Source organism: Ischnura elegans (genome assembly GCF_921293095.1).
Source record: "Ischnura elegans chromosome 13 unlocalized genomic scaffold, ioIscEleg1.1 SUPER_13_unloc_1, whole genome shotgun sequence".
In the NCBI taxonomy this organism is placed as follows: Eukaryota; Metazoa; Arthropoda; class Insecta; order Odonata; family Coenagrionidae; genus Ischnura; species Ischnura elegans.
In genome coordinates this window covers 532,948-553,782 of record NW_025791657.1, presented here as the reverse complement: position 1 = coordinate 553,782, position 20,835 = coordinate 532,948, and the positions used below count along the sequence as shown (strand labels likewise).

Genomic DNA, 20,835 nt, shown 5'->3' with positions numbered 1-20,835 from the left:
TGTACCTTCATTTTAGCTTCGAGTAGTTCTGAAAGTGGCAAGGATCATATTTCCATCGATGAGGCCTTGGCTGGCCCAGAAAGGTCATACTGGAAAAGGGCACTGGATCAGGAAATGCAGTCCTCTAAGTGTAACAAAGTGTGGGACCTGGTGACCTTGCCAGATGGAGTAAAAGCTAAAGCTTGTTGAAACTCATCTCATATTATGGCTTTGTCACAAAATCCTTGGAGCCAGGAGAAGGCCTTCAAATTGTCCCATTCACAGAAAATTCTCGTTACCCCTGGAATATCATGCTCATACAAAGTATCCTAACATCCTTCTTTTCAAGTTACAAGCTTGTACTTTAAATAGAGATTTAGGGCAACAATTATCACTGTTTAATGAACAAAAAAACTAAGTTTTGTAATGCTGAACTTGTATCTGCAATAATAATTGTCAGAGAAGTTGCGTTTATAAGGATAAAATCACTAACTAATAATTTTACACAGTGGTGTCTCAGAAACTGAAGTGGATGTGTTTATTTTGTTGATGACCTCTTTACATATGTAAACATGTCATATTGAAGAAAATATTCGGTCTAACATGAAGACATTTAGGTTCTAAATAGATTAGTTTCCGATTACCATAGCCTTACTCCATACGACATGTGATATTTATGACAAAAGATAAGCAGTTTTGTGAAGCTAGGATTTGCTTAAAGGAGAATAGGTAAGCATGGCTATGCTTTTTGCCTTTTACGATATTTACGTGTTTAAAACGATAGTTACAGTAGAGATATATTAAAAAACTCAAATTTTGAAAAAAAAAATTGTACTGACATTGTAAAACATAAGAACCTGACAACATAACATTGATCAAGGGTAAATTCCATTATAAAAAAAGCTTTTCAAAGCAAAGAAAATTGATAATAAACAACTTGCATGAACAATGAAACTACCAAAAAACATAATGATTTGGATAGAGACCATGAACCAGTTCTTAGTTACATACACAGATCTACCTACTCATGAGAGCGTTTAATTCATTTAAAAAATCATTTATAACGTATCATTATATGAATACAGCATTACGTTTCCTTAGATTTCTCTAATGAAATGAATCAAGTAAGAGTTCCTTTACATTATTCAAATAGACTTTGCTCCATTGAAGTTAAATCACTTCTTATAACTGTATAAAACAGAAGTTAATCATTAAAAGCCGTTGACAAAAATAGGAGATAACAATGCAGATTACAATTACGAGGAAACAAGATTTGTAAAAATTATGTTATGTTAATGTCGACTATGGCTGTTTAATGAAAGCATAGATAATTGATTTCAAATAAAAAATGGGATCCCCTAAGGCAACCTGATATCACCATTAAGTATCTCTTACAGTCTCATGGAGGTTTTGTGCAAGTGATGTCAAGAAAGAAGATGACACCTTTTCTATTTGAAAGTAGACAATTAGATATGAATACTGTTGAAGGGTTTTGTCCATACACGCCCGGGTTTGAGGGAAAAAAGCATTTAAAATTAAAAAATACAATCACATTGAATATAATTAAATAGTTTGGCTCATTGTTTCAAAGCCAGTTTGGCCTAGTGGTAGCGTACCGCACTTTCATTTTGAAGGACCAGGGTTCGAGACTCGGAGAGAGTAAATTTTTTCCAGTCTGCCGCCGCCATTTTTTGTCATCTTTTCCATCTTATTCAGATTTGTGGCTTTCAGACGTTTCACATTTTTTTACTTGACTGCTTCTTGAGAATAAGCCCTGTATTGACACTGATATCGCCAAGATTCATCCAAGCAGGAGTGGTAAAACTGTGGTACTGGCATCAAAATGAAGGGAACTTATTTCCAGAGCAAAAGATTTGAAACATACTGTCTTTGAAGAGTTGCCCAGTTTCCATGTGGGAGAAAGACATAAAATCAGGGAGAATGAAAATTGACAATCTTGAAGTGATCGACAGATGGGTATACGATCGCTTTGTGGAAGCCAGGAACAGGAATGAACTGGTGATGATGCGGACTTCACAAGAATAGGCTATTTAAGGGTAATTTCAGCTCATGTCTCCAGGACTTGACTTCTAAGCCAGTGCTTAATGGGTTGCATCTTTCAAGAAGAGATACCGATACGTGCAATGCAAAATTACATGTCAACGAGCGAGCGTCTGCTGAAGAAATATTGCACAAAGCAAAGTAACACACTCATACACAACACAGTATGATATTTTGGCCTCAGAAAAACGGCTTTCTAAAGTTTTTATTGTGTGTGTTATAACCTGGTGGTGATTTTGGAAAGACAGCCATTAAAATTATAATGCCAGCTATCCCAAAAATATACAAGGAAAGAAGACCTTCCCATTCAAGTAGTTCATTCCAATCTCTACTCCAACAATTTTTCCATGCACTTCAAATTCATTAAACAAAATAGATCTATAAAATGAAATACATCCCATTCCCCATGCCATGAAGCTATTTAAAAAAAAAATATGTCTACAAATAATAAGAATATTCAAAAAAGTTAACCGAAAAAATACACGATGAATCAAATCATCACCTCATATTTTTAAGGCCTGTTTACACCACACAATATCATATGTAAGTTAATGTGTGAATGCATGAATAATGAATGCAAGGACCAAATCAGACAGGTTCTATTTTCTATTCATGCATTCACACAAGTTGGGTGTGTTACCCAATGCATTCTTGTGTACATTTTTGGATTCATTTATTTAGACAATAACTAGCACAGGTAAATTCATGGAGTAAACAGACCTTTACGCAAGAACCGTAATGCAACAACCCCTACCGATTTAAAAAGCAATACAGTGTTCAATATCCCCATCCACAATTATGACGATTCTTACATGGGAAAAACATCTCAATACATAAAAAATAGTATTTCAAATTGAAAAATATCTCTTAAAAATGTACCTATAAAAATTTACCCATTTTAACAGTGTAATAACTAAAATTCAAACTCTCAATAAATAAAAATCGCACTCTCGATAAATAAAAAACACTCTTTTGTGTACATGATTTTTGATAGCACCAAAATCATGCACACAAAATATTATTATTGAAGAATCGTTTCATTAACGGTTTATATAAGCAAAGACATAAAACATTTGATAAACAGCTGACAAAGATAATTTTAGCAAATAATATTGTTATCAAATCAATCAGATATGTTACAAATAAAAAAATGCATAGGCTTAATATTGTAACATTGCAACGAACAATTAGACTAAATAGCCAGGTATGTATAATAAATTTTCTTAACCTGTTCTAAACATTTTCGATCGATTTGTTGACATATTTCATTGGATATATCTTCGTGTATTAAAACTTAAAAATGGTAAATAAACTTCTTAAAGTCCGCAAGTACGATTCTATAAATTATCTTAACTGTAAGTGTTGGAATTTAAAACCAAACAGGAGGTAAAAAGCAAAAGAAATACATCGAAAACATATTCCACAAAAATGTTCATATTCATTGATATCTTTTTTGAGTTAGTCATTCATGAATTCAAATGATTCACTTTTTTGGCTATGATTGAATTGCAAACAGGTATACAAAAAGAAAAAAACGACTTCACTCGTCACCATTGAGAAACCAAATGCGAGTTAACTAATACCTCGTCAGGATTAACTAATTCGGAAACACTATGTGGGATATTGGACTCTTTTCACTGCTCAGTTGATCATGCACAAGGGCCTTTAGCACCATCTACTGTGGTTCATTACTAAATTTAATACCCCATTAACTTTTGATGCCTAATCAAAGCGATTTTTAACAAACGTTGCACGTACCATTTTGTTGCAGTCATAAAGTATTATACTTTGCCCGTCGTGGCAAGTGATTCATCAAATACACAATTAAGTTACTTTTTCAAGTTACTGTTATAACCAGTTCTACCAACAAATACAAACATCTTGCTATATTTTTCATTCTCGTTGATAAAAACTTAAAACTACTAATACCGGGCAGCACGGTACATAATCACGAACAAGTTTGCGAGAATGATTTAACATCATGTGGATGTTACACGAGGCTTCCAATGAAAAAAAATAAGAAGCACTCACCCTGAAGTTATTTCTGGACGACAATTTTCTCAGTTCTGCGTCCGATTCATGACAAATATTCCTGAAATCGTAGAATTTGATGAGCTTTTTTAAGCACAGTGGACATAAAGTTGCAGGCAGGCCATCTCCCACAGCAACCTAAGAAAGGAATGAAAAAAATTGCAAGAGATTTCAGACGTACCGTGGAAAATATGTTCATAGAACGGAATAAAACAAGAGGCAAGGAAATCGATAACATGTAACCCGCCACTTACTTTTAAGTCGACTAAATCATATAAGGCATCCTCCACAGTTGTCTGGCTAGCTACAATAGAAGTGAATATGTTATAATAATAATCATTTTTCTTCATGCAAAGTCTGCACGGGGTGCCCTCGGAAATCCTGTCTAAAGACTCTGAGTAATTCCCAGTGGTAGCACTCATGTTTTCTCAGCAATAACTAATTATTAGTCTCTAAACCAGTTCACTCCTCAAGCTAAGCATCCACACAGCACTCAGTGATTACTAAATTACGATCATTGCCATGAAGTACACCAATGTAAATACATTGGAATTATTAAGAAATAGGGCGTTTTTAAGCTCACATTAAAATATGACCTCAAAAAGAAATCACATCGCAGCAGAGTAATCAGCAAATATTTCAACGAATTCCATGTTTATTGACGCACTACATTATAATAGACCAGATAAGCAAGATTTAGCTCAGATACCGAACTTAAGTTGCATCTTTTAGCGCTAGAGGATAACGTACGCAGTAGGCCTACAATCGATAGATGAGGTATTTGCAACGATGAGTGATAAATTATTGAGCTTTATTGCATTTTTTTAGACAGGAATGTTTCAATAATTTTTATAATACATTGTTAAAGATATTTTGTACCCTTTTCCATTTGTAAAGACCGTAAATGTACTGTTACCGTGTGGAAGCTGAAGTCGGCCTTAAATTAAGTTTCTAGCCTAAGCATTGAATAATAATCCAATATAAACTATAATACTACCATTAATTGAAATAAAATTGACGAATATAAATTAAATGTCCTTTTATTTTTTCAAATGGAAAGAAAATTGTCTTGAAACTCGGATGTCTGGCCTGTTCTATAGGTGTGCTCTTTGCGGATAAAATTGCAACTAGGTATCATCGATTCCATGTTGAGGCTTGATTGCATGTTCTTGTATTAACAAATAAACGTTGCGGATCGATCTTTGTCGTGCAAGTTGTGTTCGTAAGATTTATTATCATGTCAGAAATTGTTGGAAATATTCTCAGCCCATGCTATTGAGTGGTGAAATATCTCTCAGGTGACTGTTGTTTGTTGTGTGCGCTGTTGGTCCTTTCGTTGAACATAATAATCATAAGTATTTTCATTTTTAAACATCAACGTAGTGAATGTAGTTTCCTTGTGAGATTTTGAGATCTTTGTCAGTGAGTAGATGATGTCTTTGACGATATAACTGATTTAAACAGTGAATGAGATTTTTAAGTGAAAACATGAGTCGCACCAGCGGGATTTTCACGGAATCTTCAGGGAGGAATTGCAGACTTTGTACGAAGGATCATGATTATTATTATAACATATTCACTTCGAATGTAGCATGCAATATAGCGGTAAAGGATGCCATACATGATTTAGTGGGCTTACATGTGAGTGGCATGTCAAATGCAATCGATCTACTTTGGTGCTTACTTCATTTTGCTTTTTCCAAGATAATTACGACTTCTGTTGACGCATCATTTGTTTATTAATATCTCAGATTGCTGTGGGAGATGGCCTGCCCACTACCATGTGTCCACTGTGTTTGAAGAAACTTACGGAATTCAGTGTCTTCAAAAAGATTTGTTTAGAATCAGACGCATTTCTTAGAAAATGTTTGCCGAGTAATTGCTGCAGAGTGAGTACTTCTTCTTTTTTCTTATTTGATGACTGGCGTAGTATAAGTATGGCACAGTTAAAGGTGACACTCTTCGGTTTTTGTCGACAACAGTAGGAATTTAGATAGATAAATTTTGCGGACTGAAATAGTTATGGTATGAAGTTTTGAGGATAAACTCTATATTGTAATCGATTAACTTCTTGGTGACACATTTGGAGAAATATAATGTTGTAGACCTACCGGTGGCCATTAAATCGAATACTAACTAAAAAGGTACGTCGATTAACGGTCAATAGATAATTTAGCATACATTTTGTTAATCTACAATAAAAGGGTACATGAAAGGCCCTCGTCCTTGGTAAACGGAAAAGTCTAATTTCCCTGAAACGGTTTTTCCCTATATGTGAGCCCTTGGCAAGATGCTATTTATGTTGCAGTTGGTTTTTCAGTGTCAAAGACTGAAGACATGTCGTCTTTTGGCAAAACTTAGTGTTTACTAGACAATAATATTCAGGAAGAATGAGATTTAAATTCACCATTTATCGACTTAGAAAGGTAATCCACACACTTGGCTCTTGGTGATTCCATTTCAAATCAACCAGGCCATGACACCCACCGATTCGGATTTTCTTGAAACTTGCCATGGTCATGCATTCAATATTCACTGCATGAATTGCTTCATGCAGTGAATATTTAATGATAATCGTGGGATCATTATGGGACACTTAGCTTTAGGAAAAAATCTTGCCTTTTCATCTCACAGGAATGGAGTTATGGATGAAAATAAAAAATCACCATGTGTTGCACGTTGCGGCACTTAAGGTGTCACTCCCAAATTGCAATTGCTCATATTTCATTAACAATTGAAAATTGGAGGCAAATATTGTACACAATTTCTAATTATACCAGGAAGTATGGAAAGTTTCAGGAAAATCTGAGTCGTTGAGTGTCATTTGGACAAAATATTGGTTGATTTGACATGGAATGACTCCTCTACCATACTCCTTGTTTTAAGAACAAAGAATTCCCTGACCTATGCTGCTAAATAATAAAATGTGAGAGAACTTGAAAATAGTTTGTTGGTCGGTTGTTAAATATAGTCCCGAGTGCATGCAAACATATTATATTTCTTTTTGCTGACCTCTTTTTTAGATTTAACTATGATCTTATGAGGCTAAGGTTATGTACAACTAAAAACATCTTAGCAACATTTGAGAAATTGGTTGTTTATTTTCAATTCATCTTACATGAATAGATGGTCGGTACAATGAAGGGGTAGCGATTTACTACACTGAATAATACTTCTGTACGCTAAATGACGAACTTGTGTCATTTCCATTATGAATCAATTATTCTCACTTCGTAGTACAGACTCAACCAACTGAATCATTGTTGGCCGAGATCGCTTGTTTATATACTACGGCAAACGCGGAACGCTGCTTTGGGAGTTCCTGGAATATTCCCAATTTTCTCTACTGCGTGTTGTGGCGGATATTGCGCCACAAAGGCAAGATTTGGCAAAGTATAAGAAATTAATTTTAGTGCGCCAAAATTATCCATGAAAATAATTTCATCAAAATAGTAAAAATTAGAAAGAAATCAGGAATTTTGATGTGATGTATCTTTTCTATAGCTGATTAGTTAATTTGTAAATATTACTTTCTAATATTTGAATATAAATTTAATATTCACATCAATTTTGATTGATTACATCCCAAATATATATGGCTAAATATGTACATAGATAAGATTCATTCCTGTTCATGCCTTTTATGAAATTATTTGTTTCTGTAAATAATTTAAAAGATGAACACTATCCTCTTTTAAAAATGCATCATAATTTGTGAAAGTATTCTATTAATATTGTTGTTAACAAGTTTATTTTATATATTATGTTAAATTATATTGTGGTTAAAGTTTAAATATGACCTCAGTATTAATAAGTTACCTGTACCTTGGTTGTTACCATTGTTGGGAAATAAATTTTTTAGGTACTGCGATGCTTATCCTACATAACAGCCTTAAAAATCTTGGCTAAGGATATGGTGTGCAGAGGGTTACCCAGGAATTACACGGGGCCAGATTCTTCAACTCAGTTTTCTATGAACCAGTTGCCCAGGTGCCCTGATGATGATGAACAACTTGTTCATCAAAACTTTGGCTGATTGTTAGATGGAGTTTGATAACCTGACCCAGTGGAATTCCCGACTTACGTTACACAGTACTATACACTGGGAAAACCTGTGATAATTCTTTATATGCTATGCATGCCTGACAGGTTTATTGCATTCTTAATTTTTCTTGGGCTACCAATTTGAAGGGTGTGTACGGAACGGAGCAAATAATAATCAGATGGTACAATGTCTGTGGAATTTGACTGGTGCGTTCAGCCTTTGTTTTACAGTGTTTCCAAATAGGTTTTCATGTTTAATGTTTTAGGTTTTCTAACATTAGCTCAAGCATTTTATGCTGTGGAATCACTATAGAATCATTGGGAACCCAAGTTTCTTGCTTAATATTTAATTCCCAACACATGCAATCACTAGGAAATGGCTTGGTTGGTAACTCCAACTAAAAAGCAAACTCTTCTTGAGTTTAGCATTGATCTTCCTCAAGAAATGTCTCCAATAATGATTCTTTGAAGGTGTTTGGCCTTCCTTTACGTGGACAGTTGTCGTCATTGAAATTACCGTCGTTGAAGCAGTGATACCAATCATGTCACATTGTCTCTCTTAGATCCGCATCATGGTTAAATTTATAGGGCTCTTGATGCACTTAATCCCGATTTATTTAAATGACAGAAGGAAATCAACTGCTCCTGCAAATGATGGTTAATTGGCTCAAACCCAGAAATTTTCTCACAACACTAAGTATCCAAGTAGCCAAGACAAATTCATCATGGTCGTCGAGCAGCTTGTTTTCCAAATGTCTAGGCTTAAGTAATGATGCTACTAATATTTCAAAATCGACCATCTGTCAGTGCGATATCCATCTATTAACTAACAGCAGGAACTTTGTTTAGAGGGTAATACATAATTGTTGCATGATTTTTTTTGCAAGTTTTAAGGATAATAATATCAGGGTTATTTAAAAACAGTTTCATGAAATGGTTTTGAAAGAGAAGATGATTTTAAGGTTTCTTTTCTTCTACATAACACAGTACCTATTGCAACGAGTATTCTCTTCCAGAGTTAATATTTAAATGTTAGCAGAAGGTCTAGAACGAAATAAATACATTGACATTATGTTCACCATGTTTTTTCCTATACTTCTCTTTCGAGAAAAGAATAAATTGACATTTCAGCCTTTTAGAAGCCACTTATACAAAAATTATGACTTCAGAAGAAAGAATCAGAAGTATAAAAATCAAAAACTGTGTCATTTTATTTTCTGAACGGCAAAAATTTTAAATCCTCATTCTCTAATTTGATTTCGTGTTATTTGAAAAAAAAACTGAAAATAATACCGCTGGATGATCCCCATTCTCTATCGTATATTTTGCAGTGAAGGACCAGCTACTATGGTCCCAAATAAATTTAAAATAGGCACAGAAGTAACTCAGAATATTAGGGATCTACCTGCGAGAATTTGTTTCATTCAGAAAGATAGATTTTCAGTGATTGATTAACAGGCAGGCAGACACCACTCTATTTTTATATGAAAGCATGGACAGTATGTTGAACATCCTTCTTCATATTGCTTAAGAGCATCCCATATATTTATTTTTAAGGAGATAATTGTTTTTTCTATTACTTTTTCTGCAGAGTTTTAAAGAACGAGGGGCAGGTGATGACAATTCGGGGCCTTATGTGGATACTAAGGGCTGCATTCAAGATGTGATTGAAAACAATTCACAGCTCACTTGCTCATCCCAAACCACTGAAATATACCTTCCTGTGCCAGACTTGGTACTGCCCAGGGACAATGAGTTGGTAAGTTATGTTGTAGTACACAGTGAAACCTGATTTGAACCACCTTCAGTTATACAAATTTCTCAGTTGCAATAAGAAAGAGAGTATGCCTGTTATAAAAATGAGTATATTTATGGGAAGTTACTCACAGTAATGCCACTGTCAGTTGAGGTCTTTTCCAGTTGTAATGTATGAGGCAGAAAGCTGAACCGCACTAAATTTTTCTGTCAATATCACTTGTACAACACCGGAAATCCTCGGATAGAGTATCTGATGGAGTAGACTTGTTGATAACTATGTGAAATGTCTGCTTAAGCCATTTGTCTTAGCTATAATTGGGCTTTGTCTCATTATTGCCCTGTCTTTGTTTTAAGCCACCTTCCTCCTTCATTTCAATGAAGGATCCAGCTCTAACTCTTGTGGCACCTCTTTATAAGACTGAGTAACAAAAGATGAAGGCAATTAAATGTACAGTGGAACCTCGATCTATCGTTCCAGCTGTTTTACCTCTGCTCTAAGTGACCATAACTCTCATTCAAACTGCATTCCCTTTGTGATATAACTCCCCCTCCTTAGATGAACGTTGATATTCTGGAGTTTGATCTGTGAGTGGCAAGAATCTCATGAGTACATTGGCCAGCTGAAGTGGTTTCAAGCAAAAGAGGATTTTTTATTATTGAATTAGGTTCTTATTGTTTTCCTTTTATTGAGTGAAGCCCATTATTCTCTCCTAGTTTCATGTGAAAGACGAGGACAAAGGTAACCTCAGTGAAGGGAATTATCCTGTGCTGTACGCATCAGATCCAACAGGAATTTCAACTGATGTGTCAGATCCATTAGCCACTGATGAATTGGTGAGTTTACTTGTGCCTTGTACAGTTCTATTTTTCTACTGCACAATATCATTCCTTTGTGGAATATTTCCAACACCTCTCAGCAGAAACGGAAACCATTCTCCCTCACCTGATCAATAATGACCAACTACAGAATAATTTCATGAGTGAGTCATTTAAAATTAATTATTCGTAATAATGAACGGTTTTTTTTGCTAAAGTGACACTTCTAATTTGTTTACTGAGCAAGTGAGCACGCTGTCATCACATCATGGAGCAGTTTTTTTTATTATATAACACAGTATCTATGTCTGTTCACCACAGAGGTGAAGGGTGATTAGGAATTGAGAGTTAAGGTGAGTACTATTGAGTTTGGAACAGTTAAATAGCGTGACCATGACATCATGATGCAGCTGCTAGCTGGATATAACAACATAGCTTGTTCCTTATGAGAGATTGATATTCACAGGAATCAGATCAGATTTGGATATTTTGATGAAAGTGAACAGGAGTTTAAAACAAGGACTAGGGATTTGTCCTTCTTTACCACTTTTGTATGGGGTGTTGTTCGTTTTGCAATTCAAATGGATTACCAAAAGACGTCAAAAGTTAGTTACATGAACTAATTTTTATATACCTTGACTCAATTTTCTGCTGCTATTGTTCATAGTCTTGAGACTCTTCCACTATGAATTTAATATTTTGCTTACTGTTAGATATTTATTAGACATTTTTGGACACACTCATCTTATCTTTCATTCCTGGCATAAGGCAGGAATATCCTTCATTTTGGTAAAATGACTGAACTGAGTCCACAGTAGTTTGTTCTATGTTTTTGCCGCTCGTTGGATCTGGTATAGAATTCCATATTCACTAACATTAAATCTGGTGGCTACTTTTTTCGTGCTCAAGTAGAAGCTAGTGTTAGTATCTGAATTATCTCTCCCTGACTGCCTGCTGTCACCAGTTTTTCTTTTAGTAACCCCACTAGCACATCCATATCACTTGCTTTATCAACAACTTTTGAATCATGCTCTGGAAGGAAATCTTTATCCAATAGTTTGCAAGCCTTTTTGTTCAGAGTAGAAGTTGCAACATTCAATTACCATTAGGAGACATTGATTTGCTGTGAGATGCAATTGCATGGAGTTTCAAAGGAGACACATCCATTTCCTTGAACGATGAATTCATTTCCTCCAATACTTTTCTTTCGATGAATCTTTGTAGAAATCTACAATGCTATCATCACTGCCAGCAATTGGGATTAGCTCTTAAATGCCACAGTTTTCTTCAATATGTATGGGGTATGTATTTATCCACTTTTTCTCTTCATGAATCACGTATCTTTTGTCCCGGAATTTCTTTCAACAGTTTCTAGTATGCTACTTATCATGAATGAAAATGCTGGTGTTACTGTTTGTAGTGATTTACTCCTTTCTTTCTATGATATCTAAATGGATCACAGCAAATTATTTGATACGTTTTATATTTTTCTAAAAAGTAGGTTTTTTGGTTCTCACAATTACTCAAAAGAAGTCCAGAACTTATTCCATGCCTGAGTTCAATCATTTGTCTTTACAATGTACTTAATTCTTCAAATTTTAGGAGATTCACTTAGTGAAGCTAGTTTATGGCACTCTGTACCTCTAATTGTAAGTTCTCCTCGACTACAGTTTCCACGTTCTTGATAATGGGCCATTATAAAGACATCAGCCTGAATGATAAATCAATACACGAAAGTGGAAAATTATTGTTAACTGAAATAGAAATAACAAATTTTGTCAAAATAATTTCCTTAGGGTTTACATACCTGATTTCTAGAGATGGACACAAATATTAACTACAGAACTTATTGGAAAAAAAAACTTGATGTTCACACTGCCAAAGTTGGAGGGCAACTGAGGAAGACAAAGGGCAAACAATAGCTACCTCCTGAGAGAAAAACTACTTTGTACAAATGGTGAAAGTGGCAGGGCTTACTCAGCTCATTTTCGCTTTCTGTTCAATGAACCCTGTTCAGGTCTAAAATATGTGGTTACATTGGTGCCATATTCCAATGTAATATGATCTTTTTCTCAGCACCACTATGAAGTTAAAAAGTATCTTTTCTTCAAAGAAGATACAGCAACAAGTTAATGCCTAATCCTCATTAGAGTAAATGCTTGTCAAGGTTAGACAATGTATCTTCTCACATTATTCTTATAAGTTGCACAACATTCATTGAGTGAAACATATTCGTGAAGTTTTTGTCTATACAAAATGGAGAAAATTAACTTGTATTCACATGCATCCAGTATTTTTATGTGTTCTATAAAGCAAAAATCAAGGTATCCCCAGCAATGATGGCTAAGTGCTATGAATTCCTTAAAATATCCTGTTTCAAAAGTGTATTTTTCTTATCGGGAGAAAAGCAACCTGCACTTAAAAAATGGTTTAATGTTGGAACTTATTATGTGCAAGATTCATGTCATAAATATTTACTTAGATAAAGAAAACAGTTAACACAAGCATTTCATCACACTTGAAGTAGAACCCAACACTGACTGCCAGAGTTGTGAAAATGGATTAAATAATTTTTTTAACAACAAAACAAGCAAAAAGCCATGAATTTTACTTTTATAGGTGGTGGGTCATACCTTAAGGAATATGCATTTGAAAAAATAATTTAGCTTTATTCAAATATTGCCTCAGGTCAAACTTTGATGTTTTATTGAACCATATTTTTGAGGCAAAATTTTCTAAAATCTTGTAAAACATAGAGTTTAGAGAATATCCTATATCCCTTAGGGTATTCTTCAATTAGTTTTGGAATCCTCATGACTTCAATAGTAAACCCGTAGTTTTTCATTGTGAATCAGATGAAAAATATGGCTGAGAGAAATTATCTCCCTCTGTAGGTACTATCATTTGCAAAAGTCACGTAAAAAATCGAGCAAATTAAAAAGTAGAATATTAATGACATTAGCTTCCTTAATGTTGACAAACAAACATTTATCACACTATGGTGGAACAAAACCATGGCTTTGGACTTACTTATCAATGCTACTTTTAGTCTACAGTTGTTAAGGCGTATGATACGAGGTCATCATTGTCTAGATCTTCTATTTAATCATCCAAATATAATAGTGTTGTCTTTTTCCTCTACCAAGTTCTCTTGTGCCATTGTTATGACTACATACATTGTTGGTTCATTGGTTCTAGAGTATATTGTGTCTCTCACAGTATGCAGTTTTTATCCTATTGCATGCATAATACCTCTTTACATTTCGGTTTCTTCATTCTTAGGATATTTTTCAATTGCTTTTTGGAATCCTCATGACTTCCATAGTAAACCTGTAAATTTTCATAGAGAATCGGATTAAAAATATGGCTGAGACAAATTATTTTCCTCTGGAGTTACAAGTGCCTCTGGATTACTTATTCATTAAAAAACTGTGGTTTCACCCAAACTTTAAAATGTTGCAAAGGAACTATAAGAGATAGACAAGAAATATTTTACACTGTTTCATTCCTACATGGAAGGATGAAAATTGCAAAGTTTCATCAAAATCCGAGTTGGTGGGTGTCATGCCTGGATGAGCTGACATGGAATGACCCAATAATGATTTAAGTTTCACTTATCCGGTTTTACTGCTCGGCAACTCCACTCAAACAACCCTTCTTAACGAATGTCCTGCAAAAATGCTCCATAGGAAGCGGACTAAAGTTCAGGGGAGCAGTAATGCCAAGGCAAAAACTCCACCATCTTGAAAAAGTTGAAGGTTGAATGAATATTTATTTTCCAAACAAATCTTCTTTACCCATATGAAAGGTTAGCAGAAGAAAGTATTTTTAATGTCAGTCAGGTGAGATGATAATTTGAGGTGTTGCTGATGGAGTATTCAGAATACAATTAGGAGTTATTTCCCTCCTGCTTTATTTCTTTATAGCTTCCTTTGTGAGGCAGGCACGACTGTAGTTGGACACCCTGGTCGGCGCACGATAACTCTTTTGAAAAATGTGTAAATTACTGCAAAAATACAATTTTAATACATAATTTTATTTTTACTTACACGAAAAAGAAATAATTAATAAGAAATTTTTAATTTTATAGAAAAAAACAATGAATTTGACTTTGATTTTGGACAATGAAACCTTCTTTCATACACCAATCTAACACATACTTTTGACTGTAAACAGGCAACAATGCGAAATATCAGCTAGAATATTTCACCTCTTTCAAAAAGCATTCATTCAAATTCTACTTTTAATCCACAGATTCTATCAAAATCATGCTTGAACGTTTTATAAATGTTTTTTTTTAATAAATCCAGGATTTGTTGAAAAAAATGAGGTAACTAGAACGTGGAGGATATGAAGCTTTAAAATTAGTCAAAAACAGAGAAGAAACCTATCCAGAAAATGGTTCTAGAAACCGCCGCCAATCCACCAATGGTCAAATAAGGGGTTCCAACTCCATTTCACCCGTGAGGCAATCCCAAAAACCTTTGATGTGGTCTTTGAACTCGTTGAACTTATATAAATGCTGAATACCTTGTGCATTGACAGGCCCTCAAAGGTTGTGCGGAGGCGGATGGACCAGAAGGCGATCTTCCCGAGAAGCAGCAATCTCAGGAAGATGATGAGGAGGAGAGCTTCTGTCCAAAGCTGGAGAGCGATTTGGATGAAGATGATGAGTGCAGAAATAGTGATGCCGGAACCAAGGTGGTGAGTTTGGGATACTCCCTGATCGACAGTTTTTTTAGTATACTAAGTACAGCAGACGTGTGATTATCCGGCTGCGGATTATCCACGCATGATTTTCACTCTCCCTCAGTATTTAATGAAATAAAATGCATTTGGATCCGATAATATCCGATCCGAAAGATCCGGCTCCGAGAATCAAGGATCCGATCTGAATCCGGATCAGAAAAAAATCCTGGATCCGTCCATCCCTGATTAAAAGCATGGTGTTACAGTTGCTATTAGTGTCCATACTTTTTCTTTGGCAGAAAGACAGTTCTGTAGATGATTACGGGGACGGAAAAGGGGCATGTCGAGTGACAGAAAAAGGAATGCGTACAAGGAGGTTGTAAATATAACAGACGTCCGATTATCCGGCTGCAGTATCTGTGTTGTGGATTATCCGTGCATGATTTTTACTCTTGCTCAATATTTTTAGCGACCTTTATAAAAAAATAAAATTGGATGCAAAATCATCGGAATAATTTCATTAATACTAGGATACACCAAGCATATTACTTCTGTTAGAATCCCCTTCGAAATGGAAGCAATAGTGAGCTAGCTGCATTCACGGGAGTACCGTGTTCCTGTTTTCCTAGCCTTGCAGCGCACCACCGCGCTCCGTGATCATGGATACAAGTCCCGCTGCAATTGCAAACAGTTAAACTTGTGCCAGATGCGACTACGGGGCGTGGTGCCTGACAGTGTAACTTCAGACATCTAGCAGTGGTTTTAAAGCATTATTTCAAACTAATTTTCTGTTTCCTTGATCACATAGCCACGGATGTATGGTTTTCACAACCAGGCCTTATATAGAGCATTAAAAACACGAGTACAACCATGTTATCACTGCTAAAAAGATCCCGAACTGGCAAAGAAAGCTCTCAATGTGTTCGGGTAGCACTTTAAAATAGTGGAATTTTGTCATTAATAATAATATATTTTCTGTTTTCTGTAAATTATGAACATTGCAATACATTGAAGTGAAATTTTGGGTTATCCGTGTTCTCCGATTATTCGTGCCGTCTCTTCCCATCATTTATATGTCCCCTTTTGCGTTTCCTTATGGTTGCATGGATCGCAACCAAAGCAGACAGAAAGGTGCATAGCATGTGCCCGAGCCCCCTAGTGCAACTTTTTGTTGCGTCTTGAGACATCTTTTGCGTCGTTATCTCATTACCCTTTGTTACATCACATTGCACAATTTCTGGTAATCCAGACACGTAGGCACACCTCTTGACACGCTCAAAGATGAATGAAACATTAAAATCCTATATGATCGAGGAGGTTATTAATATCTGGAGGCTAAGATATGCATAGGATTAAGTACTATGCAAATGTTAGAGATTTTCTAAAACATTTTTTCCTCCATTAGATATGATGTCTTATCATAATTTAAATGGCAAAAGTAAAATATTTAGTAATGGACGATTTACAGTATCCTTGATGTATTGTGTAGCAGCTTTGTATGTTTTCCTTCCAACAAACAGCACAAATATCTTTATCCTTCTCAGCACTGCTCAACCCATTAACAACCTTATCTAATATTTCCATGTTTTCATAACTAAGGTGAGCACTTCTTCTATGCTAAAGTACAGTACTTGAAGTTCCTGTTTAAGTATTCCCTATTCCAAGCTTGTCATTGTCTTTTTTCTTAGACATCATTAGTTTCCAAGGTGGCTTATTGATTGTGTCAATTCAATTTATTCCTAGAATTCTTGATAATCTACTGGATGTAGTGTAGATGAATGGGAGGCAAGCCCTCAGGGCTGGTTTCCTTTTTTTTGTTTTTTGTTCTATTAAGGATTGACATGTTTTCCTCATAGGGTTTCTTAACCCATTTACGGCCAAAGGTGCGAAAACGCACCATTTTTTAATTAGTTCGTGAAAAATTATTTACTCCGTTATTTAATAGTTTTTCCATGGTAAATTATTCATTAGATGGTAAACTTATTTTTAAAACCATTTTCTTTAATAATTTTGACTTGATTGTTTAGTTATAATTTTTCAAGTTTACTAAATTTCATGCTCATCGAGGGCTATCAACTTAATATTTTTTTACGAGTGCACTAAGAATATTTATGAATCCTATTACTAGTATTATAAGTGTACTAATAATGCTTAATTACTCAGATTTTTTAAACCAAATAATATATTTAGAGATGTACAATTTTGACACTTGCATATAATGGTGCGTTTTCGCACCTTTGGCGTTTGGGGGTATGGCGGATTAGGGCTGAGGCACCGTATCGAGAGACAAATGTAGCAAACCTTGGTCACTAATATTGTACGCCGCCCTGTAATTATTCGGTGAATCAATTTAATCCCTGTTGGGTTTTAAATACCATAAAATGTACTTTCTTATCTTATTGGTCTCACAGCTGTCGTCTTCTAAAATGTGGCTTCTTTTAGCCAATATGTACTAATGAGCAATTTCATTACCCGCCACGAGACCTATCGGTTTTCAACTGTGTGTAATGTACTGTTTCTCAAACAGCGCTGGTAAATCAGAAACGGATCACTGCTACGTATAGTTCAATGGATCTTACCTTCTAACGCTAGAAAAAAGCTTCAAGAAGTTAGTCTCATTGGTCTATTCGCATTCGTTAGGTATGACGGGTGTAACTGGGTGATCCTACATCTTCAATATCAACGTTTCAGGCAACGTAGGAGTGAAAAAAATTATCTTTTTCATCTCATCAAATTTGCCAAGACTACTGTAGGTGGATAATAAAAGAAAGTGTATGTCCACCCAAGATATCTTGACCACTTTAGAGGAAACCCTGGATTCTGTGGATGACGCCACGGATGTTGTCTAAATACCGCCAGACGTTAAGAACTTGACTGATGAAGAAGACGTCGATGATAACATTTGAACTGCGAAGCCGATTAACAATGACATCGCGGTAACATTGCAAACGCATCGAGGCGATGGCATAGTGGAGCACCGGCTGAGTGCGCAAGAAGAAGAAGGAAAGCCATCAGAGTACCAAAAAAGATATTCAGTCGTCTGATAAAAGGCACTAATTTTCCAAAATGGAAAAAGGATATTGATGCTAAGTTTTTGTGTCGTCCAATATCAAAAGAGAAGGAATATGACGAATAAATAAGACGTAAATTTGGAGGTATGTCTCCATCTGACATTTTCCTCCGGTTTCTTGATGACGAGGTTTGGGAGGGAATGGTATATTTTTCAAAAAGTAATATATGTTACTTATAGCAGTAGGCATCAGTTACAATTAGTATTGTAGACTTGAGAAGTGTCTTGAGATTTTGATTCTGTCTAGGTATCATGTGCTCCCGCAGCAGGACTTCTGCTTGTCTAAAGATATTATAAAGATAAATGGGTTGAATTAGTTCGTCAAACTATGAGTAGAAAGAGATAAAGGAAAATATCCACCTTTTCTCTCGACAAAACGGACAAATGTGCAAAGCTGAGACCAATATTTACTATGCTGAATGCTAATTTTTTGCAGTTTGGAGTTTGTCCTCGTAACCTTTCTATGGATGAGCAAATGGTTCCGTGATTTGGACGCCACTCAGCAAAAATGTTGATACAAAATAACCCGGTTTGATTAGGGTTCAAATTATGGTGCCTTTGCTCTTCAGATGGTTACCTCATCCAATTTGTCTTCGTATGCAGGGGCTAAATCAATCAAACTAATGGAGTGAAGGTAGGATTAGGAGCTATCTTAGTTTCCCATCTCTTGAAAATAATTCCCGAAATTACTCAGCATCGGTTATTTTTTGACAACTTCTCTTATACATGTTTCTTGTTCCAAACACTGAAGGAAAGGCGATCCTTTGTAACTTGAACCACTCGGGGAAATAGAACTGGAAAGTGCCCGCTTGAAGACCCTAAAGCTTTTGGAAAAAACCTCTGAGAATTGATTATGCTTATTTGACGAGGAATCTGAATTGTTCGCGGTCAAATGGAATGAAACCTCTGTTACCATTGTGGCCAGCAACAAATAGCCAATTTACCAATTTGAGAGAAAAGGCATAACTATTCCCCAGCTTCTGTCATTCCAATAATCCCACAGGTGGATTATACATCACGATAATGCAAACGCGAATTATAGAATCAAAATCAGAGGGAAAAAAAGGTGGTGGACATTGTTTACCAATTGACTGGAAAGTGTGTTAACTAATTCATTGAAAATCTATAGGAGGGCAAAAAATGTCATCAATTGATTTTTCAAAGATCATATGACGCGCTAACGTCAATAAAAGGTGACCGATTCAGTTATGGCAATCAGTAAGAAATACATGCAGAAGGAGCATCAAATCCGAAAAAAGACAAACCTTCTCGTAATTCTTTACTAGCAGACACTAAAGAAGATAATGCAGGTCATATTATCGAAAAAAAGGTAACAAGGAAAGGTGTAGGTAATGTTAAAATGTTAGTCAGTGTTAGGGCACAGTGTATATATTTTTGGGTAAAATTTAATGTGCCCTTATATTCAAATAATTTTCATTAATAAAAGGGGTTTTTTATAGTATGAACGCTTACTTAATGATTTTAAATAATAAATTATGCGTTTCTATGTGTTTATATATTAAAAAGGTGGAAAAGAATAAGATTTTAGTTTTTCACGGTATGTTAACCGAAGAACCCACATTCCGCCAAAGGTGCGAAAACGCACCATTATTTTTTTGTTATAAATAAATTTTTTAGAGCCTCAAATTTTTCAAAATTTCTTTTCTAGTATCTATTAACCCTTTTAGTGCGGCGGGCCGATATATCGGCTTTTGCTGGTTGGGCGAAAAGTGCGGCGGGCCGATATATCGGCTCTTACATAGTACATTATCTAATTTGCTATATCTTATTACATTGATATATTTTTTTCAGTAAACGGAAAAATATTTTTTTTTGATTAACCAGTTTAACCTCAATAATTAAAAAAAACTGCTTATGGATATATAATAAAATAGCTTTGTATTGTTTTTTTTTCCAAGTTGCTACATTTTATGAAAATACCCTCCGCATTTCTCGCCAGTAACCCAGGAAGAAGGATAGCACTAAGAGGGTTAAGACTAAATATGATGATAAATTCAAATATTTCTACCGAATATTAGCCTTGGCCGTTAATGGGTTAAGAGCAGGATGGATGTCCCTTTCACGGCTGAAATTTTTACTTCACTTTGCTATCACAAAGGACTACATAATGTGTAAAAATCGTGTATTTTTATCCAGTCCCATCTGAGATATGCAGCCTCAAACTTAACAAAAATTTAAAAAATCCAAATTTTAAAAATTCATAAACAATTAACGAGTGAGTTGTCAATGCTGATACTCTATAAAATGTGTGTACCCAATGATATCTTACTACAAAAAAATGTTAACTCTGATAAATTTCTCCTTAATGGTTTTTTTTAATTTCTAAAGAGTGGAATTCTTCAATTTTGACCCCCTACTTTGGAGAC

At 35.1% G+C, this 20,835-nt stretch overlaps 1 protein-coding gene across 1 annotated transcript in view; it reads left to right on the top strand.

Annotated features, from left to right (window-relative positions):
- The first annotated feature begins 9,848 nt into the window (after window positions 1–9,848).
- The window catches only part of LOC124172462 (zinc finger protein 260-like), a 32,830-nt gene continuing 21,843 nt past the window's right edge, over window positions 9,849–20,835 (top strand). Inside the window, exons 1-3 of the mRNA XM_046551901.1 lie at window positions 9,849–9,874; window positions 10,588–10,707; window positions 15,235–15,393. The gene's annotated coding sequence lies outside the window, so the exon portion shown is untranslated. The remainder of the gene's footprint in view (window positions 9,875–10,587; window positions 10,708–15,234; window positions 15,394–20,835) is intronic.